This window comes from Ovis aries, chromosome 7 (assembly GCF_016772045.2).
Source record: "Ovis aries strain OAR_USU_Benz2616 breed Rambouillet chromosome 7, ARS-UI_Ramb_v3.0, whole genome shotgun sequence".
NCBI classification, from domain to species: domain Eukaryota; kingdom Metazoa; phylum Chordata; class Mammalia; order Artiodactyla; family Bovidae; genus Ovis; species Ovis aries.
The window spans coordinates 78,390,600-78,414,779 of NC_056060.1; the positions used below are offsets into that span (position 1 = coordinate 78,390,600).

The 24,180-nt window shown below is 48.0% G+C and overlaps 1 long non-coding RNA gene across 4 annotated transcripts in view; it reads right to left on the bottom strand.

The window, feature by feature from the left end:
• The window catches only part of LOC121819994 (uncharacterized), an 88,054-nt gene that overhangs the window by 17,329 nt on the left and 46,545 nt on the right, over positions 1–24,180 (bottom strand). For all 4 annotated transcript variants that reach the window (XR_009601284.1, XR_009601281.1, XR_009601282.1 and 1 more), the window contains 3 exons: positions 15,285–15,330; positions 13,776–13,853; positions 9,943–10,082 (listed from right to left, as the gene is read on the bottom strand). This is a non-coding gene — a long non-coding RNA (uncharacterized LOC121819994). The remainder of the gene's footprint in view (positions 1–9,942; positions 10,083–13,775; positions 13,854–15,284; positions 15,331–24,180) is intronic.

A 24,180-nucleotide genomic window follows, 5' to 3' on the forward strand; every position in this document is an offset into this window, starting at 1 on the left:
TGCTTCCAGGGATTTGGAGGGAAGGAGACTCACCACACCATTAGGAAGTAGGTTTTCTAAGCTCACTCATAAGCCTCAGAGGCAAAATGAGGTTGGAAACCCCAATGTATCTGGCTAAGAACAGGAGGCCCCAGGATGCAGCTCTGAATTGAAATTGAACCCTGCCTCTGGGTATGGTTGAGCTGGGGTGGTCCTCAGTTTTTCACAGAGCAGGAGGGACTCACTATGGTCCTCACTATCTGCCAGTAAAGAAAGAAGGAACAGCCAGGTTATCTTTCAAAGATGAGCCACACTCCCTTTTAGGGGGTCAAATGGTAACCTGGTGATGTCAGCCTAGAAAGAAGAGAGCCTCCTCCCCAGCCTCAAGTGAGAGCTCTTAGCTTTTTAGTCATAATCCAATGAGACAGTTTGCAGAGTTAGTGGGTGTGGTGGGCTTAATGGTGCCCCCGAAAAGGTATGTCCACACCCTAATCCCTGGAACCTGTGAATGTGACCTTCTCTGGAAGATGGGTCTTTGCAGATGTGATTAAGTTAGGGATCTTGAGATGAGATCATCCTGGATTACCCTGGTGGGCTAAATCCAGGGACAATTGTCCCTGTAACAGAAGGCCAGACTGGAGTGATGCCGCCACAGGCCAAGGAGCATCTGGAGCCATGTGAAGCTGGCAGAGCCAAGGACATATCCTCCCCTGGGGAAAAACCTGACCCTGCCAACACCTTGACTTTGGACGTCTGGCCTCCAGAACTGTGGAAGTATAAAGTTCTGTTGTTTAAGCCATAAGGCTTGTTATCACTTGCTGCAGCTAATACAGGGGAGCTGCACAGAGAGAATTAGGGACTGCAGAGCAGAAGGGTCTGGAAAACCAAGTTCAGTCCTGGATCTGCTGCTGCTGACTGAGGTGAACTTTATGCTTCAGGTTCATTTCCTCTTCTGTTCCTCACATGCCTGGCCCTCGCAGCTGGGCGCGGGGCTCACATCTCACTTGAAGAAGTTACTCAAAATCTAAGGAGGTCAGGTGAGATACTCCCTACCTGTTTGAAACAGTGGTAACAGGAATAACCACACTCCTAGAATGTTGAATACGTACTAGATACGTACATTATCTTGTGTAATCCTCAAAATAATCCCACAAGATTAGCATTCACATCCCTATCTTCTAGGCGAGGAGACTGAGGTTCTGAGAGGCCCTAGAGCCTGTTCAAGGTCACTCACCGAGTGAGCCCATGTCTACCTATGCTCGACCCACAGCATTACAAAAGGTTCAAGCTCCACAAAGACAGTGGGTCCAGATTCCCGCAACATCCCGCAGCACTCAGCTGGATGATGGCAGGCGGTTTGTTTATCTTCTGAATATTGGCAGCACTGGCACTACAGCTGGGTGATGGATGACAGAGTAGGTTTGCTGAGAGAACCTGTTTGGACTCTGCTAACAGTAGCATGGTGCACACAGTCATGCCCAACTCTTCACGACCCCGTGGACTGTAGCCCGCCAGGCCCCTCTGTCCATGGGATGCTCTAGACAAGAGTACTGGAGTGGGTTGCCATGTCCTCCTCCAAGGGATTTTCCTGAACCAGTGATCGAACTTGCGTCTCTTATGTCTCCCGCATTGGCAGGTGGGTTCTTTACCACTAGCACCACCTGGGAAGCCCTGCTAACAGTAGAGGGTTAGCAAAATATCCACACTGTGGACAAATATAGTCACAACTGAGACCCATCTTGGTCCTCTTGGCCCCAGGGCTTTCTTCTCTCAGACCTCCTGGAGAAAGAGATGAAACCCCTAGCCAAGTGGCTTCTGCCAAGTGAGAGACTGGATGGACAGTCACACACACACACAGAGAACATATCCACATCACTCCCTCCCCAGCCAAGACGAAGAAGAGAGGGAACCAACTGAGAGACAGGCTCTAGATAAGCCCTGTCCTGAGCAGCCCGGCACATCTGGGGCCCCCTCTTGTCTGGCTGGAGTCCCTGTGCCTTTCCCAGAGTCCCCGTCGGAGGTTTAGGGGATCTATACCGATCCCCTGCTGGCTGTGGCTGAGGCAGGGCCGTGGCTAACAGGGCAGCTGCTTCCCTGTCCTTCCAGCGCTTTGGGTTGAAGAGAGAGCTGGAGCCCAGAGATGACCCAAGGACCTGCCAGATTTCCTCCCAGGCAGACCTCTGTGCGAGATAAAGTCAGGCGAGGCTGAGCCGCAGGACAGCAGCATAATAAATCCCCCCCGGCCTCCTCCCAGGTCATTGTTCTATTGCTGGAGTTGTTTTGAGTACGATCAAAAGGAAGGAAGAGCTCCGTGCTATCAGGCTGGGGAAGAAGGATGCTCTCCTGACCGCTGCCGTTGCCCTTGGCCACACTCACGTTAAATATGAGGAAACCGAAGGGCCGTGTGCAGCCTAACCTCGCCCTCACGGTAAGGCGCACGGCCCTCAGCGAGGCAGCACCCCCATCAGAACCCACTGACGGCCGCCGTGGTCGTCCAGCCCTCGTCCTCTCGCCCCGGCCAGCCCAGCCCTGGGAGGCCGAGCCCAGGGTCAGCGGCGTTGGGGAGCTGGGGGAGCCGGAAGTGGGCCCTGGAGTGGCTGCATTAGCTGTTGTTTACCCCTGGGGCTGAGAACTGAAGCTGTAAGGCCACAACCCTTGGAAATAATAGGCCAGAAAAGGAACTTCCCGAGCTTGGCTGGCCTAGTGCCTACGGCTCAGACAGTGAATTGCTCAAGTTCTCAGGAAACCTAGTCAGCTCCAGGATTTGTGGCCTTCCCTCTGCTCTGCCTGTGTTCATGGGGTGGTGAGCGCCTTCAGGCCCCACGACTGGATTCCTGGGGGGAACTGGAGCAGAAAGCATCACCTTCCTTCAGCCCCGGACTGAGGAGACAGGAAGGGCGGGGCCAAGGGTTCCTCCTCATGGACCCGCGGGGCTCATGGCCCCTCAGACGTTCTGCTCTGCCCAGTGCCAGGGTCTGATTCCCCAGGTGCCTGGCTGCAGTGGGCTCGGTCACCTTTGTCTGGGCTGGCGGCCATATCTGCGCCATCAAAGGAGCCTCAACGGGAGAGGATGTCAATGTGTTTCCTCAACCAGAAAGGTGGTTTGAGTTCAGCCAGAGCAGCCCAAGCAAACAAGCAGAAGCCTGTCAATGGGAAGCTGGGGGCTGCCGGGAGATCACACGACAACAAAACAAGAACCATTATCAGTCCTGGCCCGGCCCGAAGGAGGGACAGCCTTTGAAGCCACAGACAGGCTGAACAGAACTTTCCACCTGAGAGACGCTGGAGATGGGAGGTCAGGCTGCCTGCAACCCCCGCAAAACCTGATCAAAGCCTCCTGCCGAAGGGAGGAGGCCCACAGCTGCAGCCCCGCAACCCCCCCCCCCCACCCCCCGCACGGGGCCGCCCAGGGCTTTCTGAAGACAACTGGGCCGCCTTCGCAGGGGCCTGTGGGAAAACCCAGCACAGATGCGCTGTGCAGCCAAGCCTCTGAGCACTGTGGGCCAGGGGAAAGTAAACCCCTCAGCGGTCCTGAAAAGAAGAGGAAGGGAAGCAAAGCACACAGAAAATGCAAAGACCACCCACCTGATGAGCGCCCACCTTTCGGAAACAAATAGCTGCCAGCTTCCCAGGCGCACTTCTAAAAGAACAAACAGGCTAAACACACCGCCTCAAAGCCCCGTGCACCGAGGGAATTGTGGGAAGCCCGGCCTCTTGTAAACAGTGGAAGCTTAATTTAAAGTGCATCGGCCTCCGTGGTGCCTGTTCGAGGGTTTCCTTGCATCCGCTCTCCTCCCTGGCAACTGAGAAACAGCAAGAAGCCTCATCAGGGCGGGACAAGACCCTATGTGAATGCCTTTAGTGTACTTCTCTCAGGCTGGATAGGGACATTCTGCCAGGGAGTGTTGTGGGGGCATCTTCTAGGTGGATCTGGGATGAGGGTAGCCCTGTCGGTCCTGTCTGGATTGGTCCCTCTGGGACACCCTCAGCCCACTCTGCCTGGCCTCATGGTTCTTCCCTTTGGAGAACCAGCACTTCACGGAACCCATAGTTTGATCTTTTCCGAAGCTGGGTGCAGCAAAGCAAAACCATCTCCAGTGTGTTCTCCTTCTTGAAAGACTGAGAAGGATTTTTTCTTTTCCTTTTTGGGGATGGGTTTGAAGTGTGTGTGGTGGGGGTTGCGATGGAGGAGGACAGTCATATGGAGGCCTTGTAGGTTTTGGGGGGAAAGAGGGAGTGTGTGGAGGAAGTAGTTGCCCAGCAGTGCTGGGGGAAACTGAGATGAGAAAGTTCCAGAACCTCTGGTTTAACTAGCTGGCATTCTTTCCACAGTGGATGAATGAGGACTAGACAGAGGGCCTCAGGGAGAAGAAACAGAACGGAGGACAGCGGCATCTCGTCTCCTGACTTATCCAGAGGCCAGATCCTAAAGAGGGGAGACAGTTGGGAGTTACTGATCGCCCACCCACTACCCACTGGGAGATCTATACCTTTTTATTACTTTGCCCTTGAGATGACTGGGATTACCTCCATTTTACAAGCAGCAAAACCGAGATCCCAAAAGGTAACTGAGGCTCTGCTAGGACATAATGAAACTGCAGAGCCAGAACTCAGCCTCAGATAGCCTGGCTCCAAAGTTCATAACCTTCCCCGCTATTTCCAGCCCTGCCCTGCCTCTCAGGATTAGGCATGTGTTTGTCGATGCTACCAACTGAACACACGCAGGCCTCTTTCACCCTGATCAAGCGGCATCCCTACAGGGTCTGGGTTATGGAAAGAAATTCTCCAAGGCACCAATAAAATCCTGCTCTGGGGTGCAAGAAGGCCTTTTCGGAAATACTTCCTAATAAAGTTGAACTGACCTCCCCAAAGCAAAAACAGAAGGGAACTAGATCAGTCAAAAGCAGAGTAGGTAGATAGTAAAGCCTCACTGGGTCAGCTTTCTTCCAGGAAGCCAAAGCCCTCACAGGCCCTCATTATGTCCTCATCCCCACGGCCCTGTCTGGAGGTGGTGGACACGTGTGGACAGTGGTCCTCATGTTAGGCGTGGACAGTCTTGAATACTAAAACCATCAGTTCTCCCTAAAGTAAATGGAGTGCAGAGCCAAACTGGGAGCACAGCCTCATTCCCCAAAGCTGTATGAGATGCTACCTCTAGTTGTGTCTCCTGACTCAGCCATTAAAGCTAGGTCATTCTTTGAGAGGTTTGGAGGGTCCAGGGATAAGGGGGGCACAGCTGAGGAAGGAGGCCTCACTTTGACCCAAACATAATGTAAGTCCCCCTTTGTTCTCCCATAGGCCCATTCTTTAACTTAGGCTTGTGCTCTTTAACTTAGGCTTGTGTCCATCATTGGTGCTCACAGTCATGGGGCACAGAGGCCTGGGATGGGCCACTCACCAGACAATAAACACCTCTGAAGATGAAGATGGGAAAATGGCATGTGGGCTGACACTCATCCAGGAAGGCCTGCTGGACACAGGGGCTATTGAGGCTCAGACAGCTGGAGAAGGGAAAGGGGATCTAATGGCAAGAGAGTCATCCCCCTTTGCTGGTTCATATCCAGTCATGTCATTTCTTGGCTTTAATAACACAGTCCATCCTAAAGGAAGTCAGCCCTGAATATTCACTGGAAGAACTGATGCTGAAGCTGAAACTCCAGTACTTTGGCCACCTGATGCGAAAAACTGACTCGTTGGAAAAGACCGTGATGCTGGGAAAGACTGAAGGCAGGAGGAGAAAGGGACGACAGGGGATTAGATGGTTGGATGGCATCACCGACTCGATGGACATGAATTTGAGCAAGCTCCAGGAGTTGGTGATGGACAGGGAAGCCTGGTGTGCTGCAGTCCATGGGGTTGTAAAGAGTCGGACACGACTGTGCGACTGGACTGACCTCACATTCCATTTCCGCTCTGGCCACACTAAGGAAAAGCTCCAATCATGTCATCTTTTTGCATAAACAGAAATCATTTGTAACTCACATGTTCACTGTGCTTTCCATAACCCACCCTTAGCTGGATTTTTCTTTCTTCACTATTGCTGAAAGCCATGCCTGCTATTAGTAAAAGGCTGGAGTAGTTCTTCAGTTGTGTGGGACTCTCCTGTGTACTAGGGGACTTTGTCCTTCCTGCCTCATCCATGAAATGCCAGGTGCATCCCCCAGTAACTGTAAGAAGCAGAAGAGCCTGTAGGCAACGTTCCAAGTGTCCCCGGCTGAAGCCAGCAGTGATGGGATCTCTGAAGATGGTGCACCAGATGCAGATACTAAGTTGTGCCACTGGCAAGGGCATCAGTCTATCTCAGGGACACCCCCTTTCTCCCAGTGTAAGTTGCTTCCCTCCTTGGGGCCCCTGTCATTGTGTGACTCCTTCTAGGACCCCAATTCTTACGTCTTGCTCCTCTCCTAATTTCTGTACCGGGATTCCCCCAAAATTTGTGAGCTGCAGACCTGTGGGGGCCATGGAGTTTCAGCAAGGGGTTCCTCCCTCTGTACCCTACACCAAATAGGGGCTACAGCCTGAATCAACAGTATGAAAAATTCAGGTTAATTTGAAAGGGTCATCAAATTTCTAGCAGTTCTTTACATTGTGTGTTTTCTTGGTTACTGAAGTTCAATAACTGTTAGGAGAAGAGGCCTGCCTGCATTGTGATGTTGTTCAGTAGCTAAGTCGTATCCGACTCTACAACCCCATGAACTGCAGCACTCCAGGTTTCCCTATCTTTCACTGTTTCCCAGAGTTTGCTCAAACTCATGTCCACTGAGTTGGTGATGTTATCCAACCATCTTGTCCTCTGTCTCCCCCTTTTCCTCCTGCCTTCAATCTTTCCCAGCATTAAGATCTTTTCCGATGAGTCGGCTCTTCGCATCAGGTGGCCAAAGTATTGGAGCTTCAGCATCTGTCCTTCCAATGAATATTCAGGGTTGTGACAGCGGTTTTCAAACTGGGATCCAAGGAAACCCTCAGAGAGGCCCTGAAGGGAGAAGGTTCAGGATAAAACCAGAAGAGATGGGGACCCCCATCTGCCCCCTGCACACGCACACACATGCACACACACACACACACAACTAATTCATCCCCTTCCTTTGCAACCAAAGCAACTCTGCTTTTATTACTCTTGCACACTGGGCTTTCTGGTAAGATTTTATTTGAAGAAAGGACTCTGCTGGGTAGGAGGGTGGGATGGTGTCTACAAGCAACAACTGAGGACAAAGTACAGGCACTGTCGCCATCTCCTTGCCAGTGTGCAGCGGAGCACGGTGGGACATCTGTCACAGCCCCAGTGTGTAAGCCATGAATAAACTGTGATGTCTGACTGACGCAATGGCAAGCACCTGCTCCATCCAGACCCACGACGTGAGCAAGTTGGGTTAGTTTCCCAGATGCCTGAAGTCCGTCAGGCTCCTGGAAATAAAAAGTGACCTTGGACATTAGCAGGTCCTACAGTCAATGCAGACCCATGTCGATGTGTATACATATGCAGTGCAACTTCTCCTGCTGTGTGGGCGCGGGGGGCACCGGGTGGGCAGGGAAATCCAGCCCTCCCAGTGCACCAAAGTTCCCAGAGCAAGGGTGGTCGCTTGGGGCCCATTTTCATCTCCTTTAGTTTCTACCCAAATCAGTCTTTGCCCATGTGGCTGGTACTTTCTACCCAGGCCCTCAGAGGACACGGTTTGCCCTCAGGCAGCCTGGGCCTAGAATAATGAGAGGCGGCAAAGCAGGACCCTGAGCTGGTAGTTAGGTGGTCATTTATGAGTTGGTCCTGCCTCATCCTGGACAGGGTCATCTTTCACTCCCCCACCTGGACACGCCCAGAGAATCTCTTTCTTGTGGTCAAGGACCACTGCTAGGTTTCCAGCCACATCAGGACCAAGCAAGGTAAAACAGCCAGCACAGGTTGGGGCATAAGACCTAAAATGTGATTGAAATTCACCCAGGGTTCATCATGCTGCATTTGTAATAAACTAGCTTTGTGGATTTTGCACCCTCTGACAATAATATTTGTGGAAATTCCTCAGCTGAGCCTCCATCCTCCCAGTTTGGTTTCAGACAGGGCAGCAAATAAATTCTCTAACCCTGCTTATTAGCACATGAAACTCAGGCAGGAAATCGGGAGGGCCGCCTTTGTCCCTGCTTTGTCCCTATGTGTGGCTCTACCGTCACACGTGCTTTTAAAAAGCCTCCTTCCCAGCAACTCAGGCTCAGGGCAAACGCGACAAAACAGATGGCAAACCTCTCTGTTACATGAATGTCCCATTAGAGGCATAGGGGAAACAGTGGCCTGCAGACCCAGGCCTGTCAAGTGTATGACTGAGCCTGCTGGAATGTGGCTCTGTGTGTGTGTGTGTGTGTGTGTGTGTGTGTGTACACATGGGAACCTAAACACACTTGGCTCTGAGTTCTACGTGCCGGGGGGTATGCTGAGTGAGCAAAAAGCTTCACGTGTGTCTGAGAGGGTGACAGGGAGCCCCCAGACGCTTAGCTGCTCAGATTTCTAGATGAGGAGAAGCAAGGGGAAGTTTTGAGAATGGGAGGGCAGCTGTGTGTGAACACACATCTCCATTTGTGTGTGTCGGGGGAAACTGAGGGGAAATTCTGCGTTCGGGGGTGCGAGCCCTCGTGGCGGGTGTGCGTGCATTCAAGCGTGCCAAGGGGAAGCTGAAAAGTTTTGCGAGTTTTGAAAATTCTCAGAAAAAATCTGGCAACTGCCCATACCACAGGTTGGTACACATTCAATGCTTGTGAAGCTCATTTCCTGTACTAGTTACCAGCCCTTGTTTATACAGGACACAAAATATGATTTAGAGCAAAAGCTCTAGGTGTCAGAGGTGAGTCAAGGGACAGTGTATTTCCAGAGGATGGGGAAGGGAGGGCAGTCTCTGCCAATGCCTTTTGAAGCAGTGAAATCAACTTTCAGTTTTAAAATCCATGGTTCCCAACTTTATAGGCTTGAAAGGGAGAGATGATTGAACTCAACTCTTAAAATTAATGCCATCCTGCATCATTGCTCTGAAGCCATTTTAGCACCCAATCTGCTCAGCCAATAGCAGCACGGTGTTCTTGTGTGTTTATGCGTTTTTAAGCTCGGCTGTCTGGCTTCACTCTGAGCCTCAGTTTGGGAGCCCAGCTCCGGAACTTGTTTATGAGCTTTTTCACTCGGCTTTATTCTGACTCAGCTTTGTTTGTTGGCACAGAGGGTAGCGCCTAACTTCAGCACTCTGTTCTTTGCATGGGGACCCCAGATCACAGAGGATCCTCGGGCTGGCATCCACAGCCAAGTTGAGGCGTTGGCACCACCATCACCTTGTGGTGTGCCCGTGGGCAGGCATTTCTGAACGCCTCAACGTGGGGAGACACTGCACTCTATAAACTCCTTGGCGTGTGACTTTCTCAGAGTCTGTCTTGCCAGAGTGTTCCTCCATGTGGCACCCAGCTTGTAACAAATTTTCAGTGGCCGCTAATTAACCATGGTGCACTCCATTCCGTTCAAGGATCACCAGAGACAACGGAGCCAATATCGCCCGCTCATCAGCCCGGCTCAGGACCTTGCTAGATCAGGTGTCCCGAACACCTGCGTGGTTTCCTGATATATCCATGTGACAGTCATGAGCCTCTGTTCTTTCTCTAGAGTAGAGGGAAGCAGGAACAAAAGTCTCCCAGCTGTTGGGCTCCAGGGAGCAAAGAGCCCGACCCTATCAGGAGACCAAGTCTAGGCAAAGCACAACTTTGAGGATTACACCCACAACTCTTGGTGCTGGTGGAAGTGAAGAGTACCAACCAGGGAACATGCTAGGAGGCTCACCAAAAGGTGGAAGCCAGAGGACCATACCTTATCCTTTATCAAGCCAAGATCTAAGTCCTGCTTAAGGCTCTTCCTGAGCACAGAGTCCCTGTGATGGTGGGACCCAAAGATGCTGATGGCGGCATTTCCCAGGCTTTACTCTGGTTCAACTTGGGACTTACTTCAGTTGTTCATGATGATAGGAATTTGCTTTATACTTCATCCTGGCCATTTGGAGCCCCTCCGTCATCCTCAGGCAATTCACAATCTCTAGTAAGCTGGGCGTGGACTTCCCAGGTGGCTCTAGTAGTAAAGAACCTGCCTGTCAATGAAGAAGACACAAGAGACTCCAGTTTGATTCCTGGGTTGGGAAGATTCTCTGGAGGAGGGCATGGCAGCCCATTCCAGTATTTTTGCCTGGAGAGTCCCATGGAGAGAGGAGCTTTGCGGGCTACAGTCTGTAGGGTCGCAAAGAGTTGGACACAACTGAAGCAAGTTAGTACTCACTTAGCATGCAGTGAACTGGGACACTTCTGAACAACAGCAGGACTCTAAAGATTGTGACCCATGACTCCTTAGTGAATTCTACAATCCTCTGAGGCACTACCTAAAGTTCAAGGAGGAGCTTGCCAAGGAAGAGGGACCTGGGGACAGCAGTGGGGATGCAGATGTGGCGTACACATCATTATTCTTCACAGGAATTCTCAGATCCTGTCTGCTGGAGGTCTTTACAGAGAGTTGACCTTCTGTGCAAGTTAATGTGGCAGTCTGTTGAGCTGCGATTCTGTTCAAGGCTCAGTATAACCAAGAAGATGAGAGGGAAGGGAGGAGGGGGAGGGGATATTCCAGGTCACAGCCACTGCAGCCGGGGTAACATCCTTCCTTGGGTAGAAGTGTCTTCTCCTGTGAAATAGGAGTATAGTGTTGTCAGGGCAAGTGCTTTGAACCCATAACTGAGTGGCCAGATTGTTAGCCTTGTTCTCTGTTGCCACCGGTTAAGTGAGCATAAAGACACTTCCCTAGAAAGCAATACTTGAAAGGAGCCTAGTACTGTGTGGGAACTGAGTGGATCCTAAATCTGTCTCCTCTTGTCCTGTGAGTGGAATGGCCACCCCATAGTTCTCCAGCTGAGGGGTCAGCAAACTTTTACTATGAGGGGCACATAGCAAATATTTTCAGCTTTGCAAGCCATACCATCTCTGCCACGGTCACTAAAGGAGCCGTAGAAAATACGTAAACAAGTGGGCATGGCTGTCTTCCGATTCAAGTTTATTTACAGTCAGACCGTAGACCAGACCTGATCCACGTGTGTAGTTTGCTGACCCCTGCTTTAGGTCATGGTAGATGTCCAGCAAACACTTGGGATTAACCTGTTGAAAATAAGTGAGTAGGGATCTCTCTGTCCATCCAGATCTTTGATTTGAACGCTGTTTTCACAGGCAGGTTATGTGTTCCTACCGCGGGGTCAGAGCAGCAAGACCCTCACCTCTCCTTCACTCCTCTCCCCCATTCAAACCCACCCCCATAATGGAGAGCAGCATTTGTGTGCCTTCCAGGATCTGCTTCCCTACCCCTCCCCACCTAGGGCCTTTCCCTTCCATCCCGTTTGTGGGACACACAATTTGTAATCTCCTTAAAGCCCAAGAAGCCAGGTCTCTGATTCATGTAGATTAAAATCAGCTGCAACCTATTAATGGCCCAGAGCCCAAGACAGATTTTAGGAAACAAAAACACTGGACCAAATTAGACTGAACTGGCCTCTGTCTCCAGGGGAGGGAGGTGGGATAGGAGGCTGGGGGTGAGGGGAGTGGCCATGTGGTTTTAATTAATTTGGATTCTCTTCCTGAAGCTAATTCACCCAACACAAAGCATGTGTAGCACCATGGAAGTGGGCAGCCATGGAGCTGGGCTCTCCCTGGTGCAGCCCCAGGTCCTACTGGGGGACTGGGGTTGGTTTTGTGTCTGTAATTAACAGGTTTCAAAGTGGTTATTTTGGAAAAGAGAATTTCAGTGGCGCGTTAAAATCCTTTCATCAGCCATCAGCCAGCGTCCCAAGGCCTTTAGCAAGGCCCTGGCCACTTACGGCTTCAGAGAGCTTTGAATTCCCAGGGTCTTGTTTGAGAATGTGGAGGCTTTTGCCATGTGTTTTATTAGGCTGATGGTTACCATGATTTTCATTATGTTGTTTCGTTACTGGGATCATAAAAATGCTTCTCTCTTCCTAGAGTACCTAAGAACATAAAAAATAAAAGAAAAAGAAGAGTCCCTGCCTTTATAGAAGTTGCATCACATACAAAGCTAACACTCCCTCATGAGAAAGAGCTGGCTGTGCCTCTGGGTGGATGAAGAGTGGGTGGAGGGTAGGCAGAAATCATGAGGCTAGGAAGAGGCAGGGAGGGTGCCCGACCAGCACCCTGTCCTGACCTCACATCTGAGGAAACTGAGGCCAAGAGAGATGCCACCTGCTGGACTCTGGCTCTCCGACTCTCAGTCCAGTGTTCTTTTTCCTCCTGGTGGCATCAAGGCTGTGAACAAGAGTTGCGGAGGTAGCTGCAGAAGTAGAGGAGTCTGAATTCTTTCAGGCTGGTGCTTCAGGACATCTCTGAGAGTAGAAGGAAATGGTCGGATTCACATGCAGGTTAAAATGAAGAGCCGAAGTGTATAGGGAACTGATCGGGGCCAGTGCTGTGTGTTCTGATGGTGCCTCTGGGGGTGCCGGGGGCGCGGGGGGGTGCACTCCTAGGGCTGCAGCAGCTGCACGGAGGCCCTGGGAGGAGAGGGGAGTCACTGGGGCCCTCACTTGGCACCCACAGCCTTGGGCTGCGGGAAGAAGGGAAATAGGTACCAAATCCCACAAGCCACAGAGATGATTTCTTGCCGCTCTGAGTACAAAACCTCTGAAACCTGGTCAAGCTCCCAGAATCACCATATGGGGCAACAGGAACTTCAGTTAAGCCTGCGTTATCTGATAAATGGAACCCCAGCCTGGCTTTCCTTCCTATTTTGATGGTGGCTACTTTCCAGAGCGTTCTTTCATGGGGGACACGAAAAATACTCTGGGAGAGTTTCTATGAAATAACCTCTGTTGCTCCAAAGCAGCAGCCCTGGCTTTCAGGAGGACATGAGTAAGACCTTCATCCACATGGAAGCTATGATGGCATGTTCAGAGAATCACAGAGTATCAGAGCTGGGAAGGAAATGCAAGTCTAGCCAGCCCATTTTACAAGTAGGGAAACTGAGGTCCGAAGCCAGGGCCAGGTCCAGCCCATGGTTTCTGACTATCAGTTTGCTCAATAATACCATTCCTCGCCAGGCCACAGTTCCCCTTTGTCTTGATATTTTTGTTCATTTGTTTAATATTTATTGATTATCCCGTATGAGCCAGACACTTTAAGGTGCATTAATTTTGTTCCTTTAAATTTTTTGAGATGGAATAAAAGAAGTGCATTTCTGTGGAATACAGTAAAGAAGAAAAGGAAAATCTTCTTCCCTCCCAAGTTCAGGTTTTAGGCAAACTTTGTGAGCCTGGGCACCCTTGGGAAACACCTGCTGGGCTGGATGTGCCTTTTAGATGGCCTAGTAATATCGCTGTCGCGTAAGGATGGACTTAACTAGGCTGCCTCCACTTGCAGTCACCACCTAGACAGCCTAGCCCAAAGGATTCTGGGAGTGACAACCATCAGGGATTCTCTGGATCCAAATTTGAGCCGATGCTGTGGGGAACCCAAGCCAGTTGAAGGAATACGGACTGTAGGGGTCCCTTGGTCTGTTTCCCATCATTCTCATGTAATTTGCTTGTCAGTCCTTTGCTCTTGTTTACCTCTGAGTGAATAACTCCTCGATTATAAATCAGAGAACTTGGCACTGAGGTTTGGATCGTCTGTGATCCTTAACTTTCCCAAGGCAAAAGAAATTTAACAAATCTCTTCTCCCACGATGTAGTATCCAAATCATGGATGCGTTGATCTGTGTAGAGCAAGCCAAGTCTGAGGCTCCCCACCCCCACCACACTCACCCTGAGCAGTCATTCATTCGCCGATTCATGGGTTCATTCAACAAATATCCAGTGAGCAGTTAGGCGCCAGACTCCATTCTAGATGATGGAGATACAGAGTAGAAAAAGACAATGTTCCTCCTTACTCTGTTTACATCTTAGGGGCGGCAACATGCAATAAGCCAAATATATATATGTATAGTATAGTATATATATATATACACACACACACACACACACACATGCATACATGAACTAGCGACAAGAGCCTTGAAAAAAGTAAAGCACATGAAGAGACAGGGGTGAGGGGGACACTTTTACACACAGAGGAGTCAGGAAGACCTCTCGGAAGAGGTGACCTTTGGGCAAGGGTTGAATGAAGAGCATTCCAGGCAAAAGGAATGATAAATGTGAAGACCTGGGACAAGGACCAGTTGGATGTGTTGGGGAACAGCCAGGAAGCCAGACTGCAGCAGAAGGAGCAATCGGGATGTCAGAGAAGTGAGCAGAGCCCAGGTCGGGGAAGGAAGACTTCACTTCTGTTCTGAGCGTTATGGGATGTCTTTGGAGCAGGAGAGTGATGCTGCAGAGATGTACGCTCGGGCCATGGAGAAGCTGACCAAATGATGATGGCCCAGCTCCGGTTAAACGTTTGCATTCAGACCCCTGACTGGTGGTGGTTGCACCTCAAGGGCTGTGCCTGAAGTGGAAACCTTCAAAGAGAGCTACATGTTTCAACAGGGTGAGGCTGGGCCTGGGAGCTCACTACCTCTCTACCAATTAGTCTTAAGCCCCAAAAAAGGAAATGGTGCTATTTAAATAGCAGGGTTGGGATCCGTGAGCCAGAGAACTCTCAATCCATCAGGTCACCCCCAGTTAGGCTCTGGAAAATTGCTGATACTCAAGCTCCCAGTGGGGAGTTTGGCCACAGGCTCAAATACAGGCCTGGCCTTTAGGAGATCGGGCTTTATTTCTGGCTGACTGTATCCTGTCTTGTCAGTTTCATTCCCAAGCCCTTCCACTTTGCAAAATGCAGGCGACTTAACTGGGGAGCAGAGGGAAGAGGGAAAAGGCATGAATTGTCGTTTCAGTCAGCCCTGGGTTGCAATTTTTGCCTCCATGCGTAACAAATTTTTGGAAATCCTACTGAATCTGCTACAACTACACTATCCAATACAGTAAACACCGTCATGTGTGGCTACTTACATTTAAATCTTAAGTTTAAATCAATTAAAATGATATGAAATTTAAAATTTAGTTCCTTAATCCCACTGGGCACACCTCAAGGGCTCAATAGCCCCATGGAGCTGGTGACTATCATGGTGTTGGACAGTGCAGACATAGAACATTTCTGTCATGGCAGGAAGTTCCGTTGGAGAGTTTCACTTCTTTGAAAAAGAAGTAACCCGTGAGAAATGAACGTGTTGACACACAGAAAGCACAGGGTACTTCTGTCTCATTATAGGTACCCAGCAAACAGCAATCTCCATGGTTTACTGTATGGATCTCCATCCTGGCTCTGCTACTTACCAGCTGTGAGGCCATTCAACCTCTCTGAGCCTCAGTTTTCTGATCTCTAAAATGGGAATAACAAGTAATACTGAGTGAATTTCTCATAGCATAACATATAACATAATCTGTATTTTTCTGTTTTCCCTGGACCTGAGAACATCCCCATTAACCCTCTGCTGACTTATCGAGACCCAAATTTGGAATCTCCAATCCTGCCATGCTTAGCAGGAGGCATGACTGAGATCATGGCTCCGTGATGAGTACTGGAGCTTTTAGCCATTTTGAAGGGTTTGAGTACAGTCAGGGGTGTGAAATTCTAATGAAACAAGTGGGCAAGTCTGCTCGAGAAATATAATCATTTTTACTCAAGTCAGATATTCTCCTGCCCTGGTACTCTGAAAGCAATTGTGTCTGGGTTCCCCTAGCCCTGGGCCCCCGCTTCCTTGCCTGAATGCTCCTTCTCAGGGTGCAGCCTGCAGGGAGAGGCTCTCAAGCAGCCCTTCTGGTATCTTAGCCTCCAATCAGTCTTCTTTTTTCTACTTTGGGGCTTTGTTGTTGTTGAGCGTTTATTAACTGCAGGCATTTGGTGGGTGGAAGTGGATTTGCCTGGGGCTGGAAGGAAGTTATTTGCCAGGCCAGGAGAAGGTGTGGTTTCAGAGTTGAAGCTGGAATCCCCTTCACCTGCTTAATGCATTTCAGGGGAGATTTGTTTTCAACTCCCAAATTACCTGCTAGGATTTCTAGACCTGAGATCCTATCTCTCCTGGCTGTTTTCTTTCATTTCCGACAAGAAAGACAAACAAAAAATTAAAGAGTGAGAGGCTCAAGAACAATAGTCTTCTTTTAAATTAAATTGCACACAGAGAGTGATTTTTTTTCACTGTCTACTGTCAGGCTGGCAGAAGGGCCTGTGCAAGTACTCAGAACCTCTGCTTTTGGGGACCCATGGGAGAAAGTACAGCTGGGCTTCTACAGAAAACTCAGGGAACAGTGTAGACTTACTGTGTCCAGTGAGACTTTCTAAATCTCCCCCCGCAAGCTGTTCCACCTGCAACTTTCTCTTCTTAAGTGATAGCAGCTCCGACCCTTGGGCTGTTTATGGCCCAAACCTAAATGGAGTCATACTTAAACTCCGACTTTCTTTCACACCCCATTTCCAAGGTGCTGGAGCATGTTATTGGCTCTACTTTCAAAATCTGTCCAGAATCCACCCAATTCTCATTATCCCCTCTGCCAGCATCCTGGTCCAAGCCACCACCATCTCTTCTCCAATCACCTGTGATAACCTCTTACCAACCTCCCTCTTTCCACTTCCCACTAACTGGCCCACGTACTTCTACTTGCCTTGAAGTGTATTCTCAACATACTCTCAACATACAAATCCCCAGTGGCCCACAATGAGTCCCATCCCATCGAGAGTAAAATGCCAAAGTCCTTCCAGTGGTCTTAGGAGCCTGAAGAATCTCACCCATGCTAATACTGACCTTTCCGCCCTCCCCTCTCCCCCTTGCTCATTCATCTCCAGTTACCCTGGCCTTCTTGCTTTTCTCAAACACACAAGATACGTGCCCATGTTGGGGCCTTTGCTGCAGCTGTTCCCTTACCTCTTCAGTCTTCACTAAAATGTCGCCTACTCACCAAAGCTCCCTCTGATCACCTGGTTCATCTCAAGTTCTCCTCATACCCCCTTGCACTCCCACCTACTTTGAGCTGACTCAGCCTCCCCTCCTTAACACTTGTCACTCTCTAACCTACTACAGTCTCCCTTCTAGGATTCCCCATGGATACCCAAGTCCACAGATCTGCAGGGTTTTATTCCACAGAGAGATGACTGTGCATCATTTGGGTGTTGGTTTTATTGTTTTTCTCTCTTCTCACTTCTAGAATTATCATCTCCACGAAGGTAGGAACCCTGTCCTATTGAGTTTGCTCTCTGTCCAGTGCTTCCAGGCACTGGGCTCAGAGCCTCTCTTTTTCTCCCACCAATAACCCCCTCTTGGAGATGTGTGCTGTTCAGGGAGCCTGATCTGAGAAGACTAGAGCTGACTTGAGCCCCAAGTATTGCCAGGCAAAAAAAAAAAAAAATCCAATAGGTCAAGGCTACAAGGAAGATTAAACTCATAAAGGAACCCCCGATAAGTTTAAGTTCAGAAGAAACAGAGCTAGAAGGAACTGTCCCCAAGGTCATGGAGGGTAAGTGAGCAAGAAGTTGCCTAAATGATCGTATGACTATGAGCAAGGAGACAAAGAAGAAGGAAGAGGAGAGGGAGAGGGAAAGAAAAATGAAGGAGAAAGAGAAGAAAAAGAACCAACAAGGCTATCAGCTCTCACATGTTTTGCTCATGTACTGCGCTGTGCTTAGTCACTCAGCCGAGTCCAACTCTTTACAATCCCATGGGCTGTAGCCCACCAGGCTCCTCTGTCTGTGGGGATTCTCCAGGCAAGAATACTGGAGTGGGTTGCCATGCCTCCTCTAGGTTTTGCTCTTAAGGACCCCTTTATACTTAAAACTTGTTGAAGTGAAAGTCTCTCAGTCGTGTCCGACTCTTTGCAACCCCATGGACTATATACAGTCCAGGGGATTCTCCAGGCCAGAATACTGGAGTGGGTAGCCTTTTCCCCCCCAAGAGCCTTTGTTTCCATGTTTGCATCTGTTGATAAATCCGGGGGTAACCAGCCTCCTGGATAGTCCCCAGTGATCCTTATCTCCCAGCATTCATGCCCTTGTGTGTTAAATGAGGGCTGGTCTGTGTGGCTACAGAAAATGGCAGAAGTGAAGATATGTGACTTCAGCTGGCTTCAGAGGCTAGGCCTTAAAAGGGGCTAAAGGTTTCTACTTGGTCTCTTCTACTGTCCACTCCAGAGAAAGCCAGTTGCCGCATTTTGAGGACACTGGGAGAGACCTATGTGAAGAGGAAATGAGGCCCCTCACAATAGCCAGACACAACTGGCTAGGCTTGTGAGTGTACTACCTCGACAGCAAATACCCTAGCCCTGGTCAGGCCTTAAGGGTACAACCTCAAGAGACCCTGAACCAGAAGAGCCCAGCCAATGCACTCCCAAATTCCTTATCCTCAGCAACTCTAAGGGGTAACAAGTGATGGTTGTGTGTTTGGGGGTGGGGGGAGTTATATTTATTTTATTGAAGTATAGTTGATTTACAATATTGTGTTCGTTTCTCCTGTGCAGCCAAATGATCCAGTTATTCACATATGTACACATACTCTTTGATATTCTTTCCCATTATGCTCTATCCCAGGATTTTGAATATAGTTCCCTGGGCTGTGTGGTAGGACTTTGTTGTTTATCCTTTCTCTATACACTAGTTTGTATCTGCTAATTCCAAACTCCCAATCCATCCCTCCCCCACCCTCCCACCTCTTGGCAACCATAAGTCTTTTCTATGCCTGTGAGTCTGTTTCTGCTTTGTAGATAGGTTTATTTGTGTCATATTTTAGATTCCACATATAAGTGATATCATATGGTATTTGCTTTTCTCTTTGTGAGTCACTTCACTGAGTGTGATATTGTCTAGGTCCATCCATGTTGCTGCAAATGGCATTATTTCATTCTCATTTATGGCTGAGTAGTATTCCATGCTGTATGGACCACATCTTCTTCATTTGTTTAGTGACTATTGTTGTTTTAAGCCACTATGTTTTGGAGTATTTTGCTATGCAGCAATAGATATTTAAGTCATTTACCATATTAAAAATTAGAACAGAAAACTATTTTTTTTAAAGTTGTTGATACTCAAATGTGGATGTTTTTATATATACTTACATAATAAATTGCCAGCCACGGGCATTAGTTTCTGCAAAAATCTCCCAGTCAATATTGTGTTAATGCTTATTTGTTAACCCTTTAACATATATTTATATGGATAAATTCCTATTTATTAATTGACAAAAATCCAAAACTTTATTCATTTGTTTAAAACTTTAAAATAGCACAGTCTTACTGTAAAAATAGCTGTGTTTTCCAAAACAAAACAGAACAAAATTTAATGAGAAGAATGACAGTGTTTTACATTTTTGCAAATCTCTTTAATGTCTGGCTTAATAGAAGACAGCTGGATTCTCATATCTACTTCTGCATTCAATCAGCAGTGATAATATTGTTTTGGTTGAAGTTTATGAAGGAAACCCAGCCTCACATAGATACGAAGCTGGAAAAGGGAGGAATATTTTTAAAAGCCTTTTCAGATAATTGTAGATATTCTTCTTTGACACGATACCAGAACTCGATAAATGGTCATTTATTAAAGGTTACTTGCAATGTGGAATCTGAAACTATCTCAATGAACTCTTTGTACTCAGTTTCATTAAAATCTGTTTGGTCTGTGTTGCACTGAATGGATCTTTTGCCCATGCATGATTTTGTAATCTATGCATGGTCATTTGGAAAATATTGCTTCACTAAGTTATGTGGATCTGAATCTGATCTACTTCATGATTAAAACTAAAAATTCACATTTGTTGATATCACCACTGATCTTATCTGAAACCTCTCTAAGAACTGAGACAGTATTAAGCTCACTGAGACAGATACAAGTTTTCAGAAATTTTAACTTTTGCTTGAAAGTTTTTATTTTGACAACAAGCACTGTCAATTATCTTTCTTGAAATGACAAATTCAGATTGTTCCTTTCGGAGAAAATGACTGTCAAATAACCAAGTCTGAATAACCATGGTAATTCAGTCCTTTCAAGTAAACATGGTATTTCATGAAAGTGGCTAGTTCAACTCACAACTCAGACGCTCTCACAAATGCTTTTTCTCTGAACAAACAATTGTACCTCAGAAAGCACCAGAAATGCCTTATGCTTACTTTCTAGTTTGCCACACATAATACTCAAAAGACTTGGACTTTGGGCAAGATTTCATAAAATTATTAATTTCTACTGCTCCATCTCAGATACGCTTAAGTGAAATTGGTTTCTTTTTTTTTTTGGTCCGACTTTGTGGCAGTGAAGAATATGACAATTTTACCCAAATGTCAACACTGTGAAGCAGACAAATAACACCTTGGAATTATGAACATAGTTTTGACCTTGCAAACACCTTCTTAGGGTCTCAGGGACGCCAGGGGTCCATAGACCTCACTTTGAGACCCATTGCTTTAGAGAAATGGATGCTGTTTCATTGCTTATAGCATTTGTAGGTGAGTGTGCTACATGCTAACACATGCGTGTACCAGGTCTTTGTGTCAGACTGTGATGGCCACCATCTGTTACACAGGCTAGAAACATTGTTGGATGTTTCTTAGATACATAGCTTGTTAGATACCAGCTTACTCTTGTGGATGGAGTAGATATGAGAAAGGTTCTTTATATAAGGGACATTAGGGTATTTTTATGTTTCTGTTTGCCCCACTTACGAAAGGTGTGTGGCTGGTAGGAGAAAGCTAGGCTCTGAGAAATTCCTTGGACGATCGGGGTGGTATAATTAAGGTAAATGAGGAAGCTAACACCTGCAGCCCTTTCTTGATAATGCTTTTCTTCTCTCCCTTTCATCCAATGAGCTGTAAAAGCTCAGTGCACTGCAGAGGCATCCTTTTCAGAGCAGTGGGGTCCTTCAAGCTCCAGACTTCAAGCGGGCAAGAGGGCTCACTCCCTCTGGCAGGACCACCAATCAGGACAAGAGAAGCAGCAGGCCCGAGAGACTGCATTGGTTCTAAAGATCAGGGCACCCGTGAGGATTTGGTCGCCGCGGAAAAGCTGACAAGCCAGCCTCTCCTAAAGTCCTCAGCATTTCCACAAAGTGGACTTAGAGCAAGGCAGGGAGGGATGGGGTTATTTTTCAGTCCGCTTCGGTTCAGTTTTTCACTGCAGACACACAGAGAGTGTTTGAACCTGCGCCTAACTGGGCCCAGCTCTTTGGGGAGTGATGTGTAACTGTTCTTTCTGTGATCACAGGCCCCATCGGCAGGGGAGAAACAACCAGCAGTTGTGTCTGAAGCCCTGGGAACTGGAGACCTTTCCACATCTGTTTGCCTAGTCGGGGGTGGGAGGAAATCACCAAAACCCTCCAGAGCTGGGCCGGAGCCGGAGGTGGGGGTGGGGGCACAAAAGGGCTTAAGCCGCTGGCGACCCCGGGTCATATGACCACCCCATGATCCTCCCCCAGCCCCTTTCATCCCCTCAGGTGCCCAACACTCAGCCTTTTCATCATCCCCTAGGTCAGCAGGATCAGGTTTATGTGAGTCGACCAGAAAGCTTATCAAACGAAGGGAGAAGCAGGTGTTTGAAAACCTCCTCCTGCTAAAAGCTGGGTTGAACACGGTTGTCGATGTGGCCAAGGCCAGGGTCCCTCACTAATTGCGTTTTCTTTCCTGTTCCTTTTTCCTCTCTTTCTGCTTTGGAACCCCTAGAGGTCTCTGGGAATCAGTCACTAAAACAAACCACTCCAAGAGCTGGGGATACAAGGAAAAACAAAGCTAAATCAGGGTGTCATTGTTGGTAGCTTGAATCGACCGTGATGGGGACAGTTGCATCATGGAAGTCAATAGGCTACAATGCAGACTCTCTTCACTCCAAAATCAATTCTTAAACATTTACCAGCTTTCACTGTGGAGACTGTTGCTCAAAGTATGATTCTCAGAGCAATTGTATCTGAATTTCCCAGGGAAAGAAAGAAGGTAGGGGGTGGAGGTGTTGCTATTTAAATGCAGATTTCCTGGTCAACCTGAACTCACTGAATCAAATTCTCTGGAGGGGAGCCTGGAGAGATGTGTTTTTAGCAAAGTTATTAATAAATTTGATAAAGTTTAAGACTTCGGGCTTAGGGAGTGGGAGAGAAGAGTGGGTGTACATCTGGCTTTTGGCATCTAGAAGGAACAGCTGGCTTCAGTCCCAGTTGGCCTGAACCCGGACAGCTGTTTTCCCTCGAGATATAAACTTCATGACGGGAAAAGGAGGTGGGAATTCTGGGGTCCCATCCATCCACTGACAACATGATTGGTTCTGCCTTGGATCGCAGGATGTCTCCACATTCTAACCTTGAGACTTGGACCCAAGACAACATGAGCAAATGCCCAGACATATGCATTAGCGTGAGGAAATTCACCACCATTCACGCCATCGATAGGGCCAGTGGAAGCCCTACCCAGGGCTCCAGGCAGAGGAGCCCAGGCAGGACCCAGTGTTTCCACATTAGATTGCCTAGGACAGCACTTTTCTTTCAGGTTTCTAGAGGCATTAGCGGGAGCTTTCACAAGCAGATATGATTTATGGAAAAAGGCCCTTGTTTACTTTAGCCCACTGGATCAGGAAGAGAAGGCCCTTTAAAGAAGAAAGAAAAAGAGAAGAGAGATCTTTCTTTCCTCAGAGGTGAAACAGAAACTTTGCAGAGGGCTCAACATTGCTTTTGACTTGTTTTGCATCTACCTGAGGGAATAGTACAGATTAATTTTTTTCTGAAAACTTGACTGCATTTCCAAACAGTTCTGGGAGGAAGGTGTTGATGAGAAAGCAAAGACCAGGCCAGATCACATGAAAAGAGAGCTGGTAAGTGGAAGGAAGGGCTGGAGTTTGGACTCTAATTCTGACAAAGCCCCGCTCCCCAAAAAATGCCAATGCAGTTTCCTCCCAAGCCCAACGCAGTTTTTTTTTTTTTTCTTTTGCATGTGGTTGGAGCCCAGAGGAGTTGTTAACAGGCAACTGGGACAGTGACATTGGACATTTGAGCTCAAATTATTGTGAATTCTTAAACCGTTAGAGCTCCTTGTATCCTGATGCAAATTCAGAAACATAATATAAAGCCACATGTAAAACTTTCAAGATTATGAACTATTAAATTAAAACTACTAGAATATTGGCTATTAAATTATCCACTGAAAAGGATAGTTGAGAGTCCACCATGTTGCTGAGTATAATTTAGGCACTCCCCATATCAGGCATTTAGGCTCACAGCACTTCATCAAGTTCATGATCAGGGCCTACTTGTTTGTTCTAACTGTTCAGGGCTTTTATCAAATATGAAACTTCATCAAGTAGAAGGGGGAAGTGGCCAAATGGCCTACTTCAGGAAAGCAAGATGTGATCTCAAGTATTTTTTTCTGAGGTTTCATGGCCTTCTTGTACCTAAGAACTCTCCTCCTTACCCAAAGCCTCATCTCCACTTTGAAATCACTCATTCATTTAGCAAATAATTAGCAAGAACCTACTATGCATCAGGGCTTCCCTGGGCCTCAGTTGGTAAAGAATCTGTCTGCAATGCAGGAGACCAATGTTCGATCCCTGGGTTGGGAAGATTCCCCTGGAGAAGAAAATGAAAGTCCACTCCAGTATTGTTTGCCTGGAGGATTCCATGAACAGGGGAGCCTGGCAGGCTACAGTCCATGAGGTCTCAAAAATTGCACAGAGCTTAGCAACTAAACCCCCCACCACTATGTGTCAGGGAAGAACAGGAAGCAGATAGATCACATCTCATCCTCATGAAGTTCAGTCTATTGAGGGACAGATATTATACAAAAATACATAAAAATAAATATAGCTTGTCTGAAATGCTGTGAAAGAAGAGCACATGGTATAAAGAGACCAATGGTTTTGATGGTCATCTGCGGCGAGAACATTTACAAAGAGACCTTATTGATGGGATTTTTTGTTTTCATTGTTTTGGGTGGCACAGGGTGGGGAGAAGGGGTTGCTGAAAGTTTAGTTGGGAACACTTGAAAGGGAGATGTCGTGTAGGCAACTGAATTCCCAGCTCAGGAGAGAAGCTGGTTTGGGAGTCAGCAACACAGAAGAAGACTGGAGCCCTCATCAGAGGGCCCAGATGAGGTCATTTAGGGATGATGTGTAAAAGGACTGAGGCCTGCACCCTGGGCTGCCCATATGGAGCTCTCTTGGACAGAGGAGGAGCCCTGAAAGCCACTTGAAAAGGCTGGTCAATTGCACTTAGGAGTAGTGGAC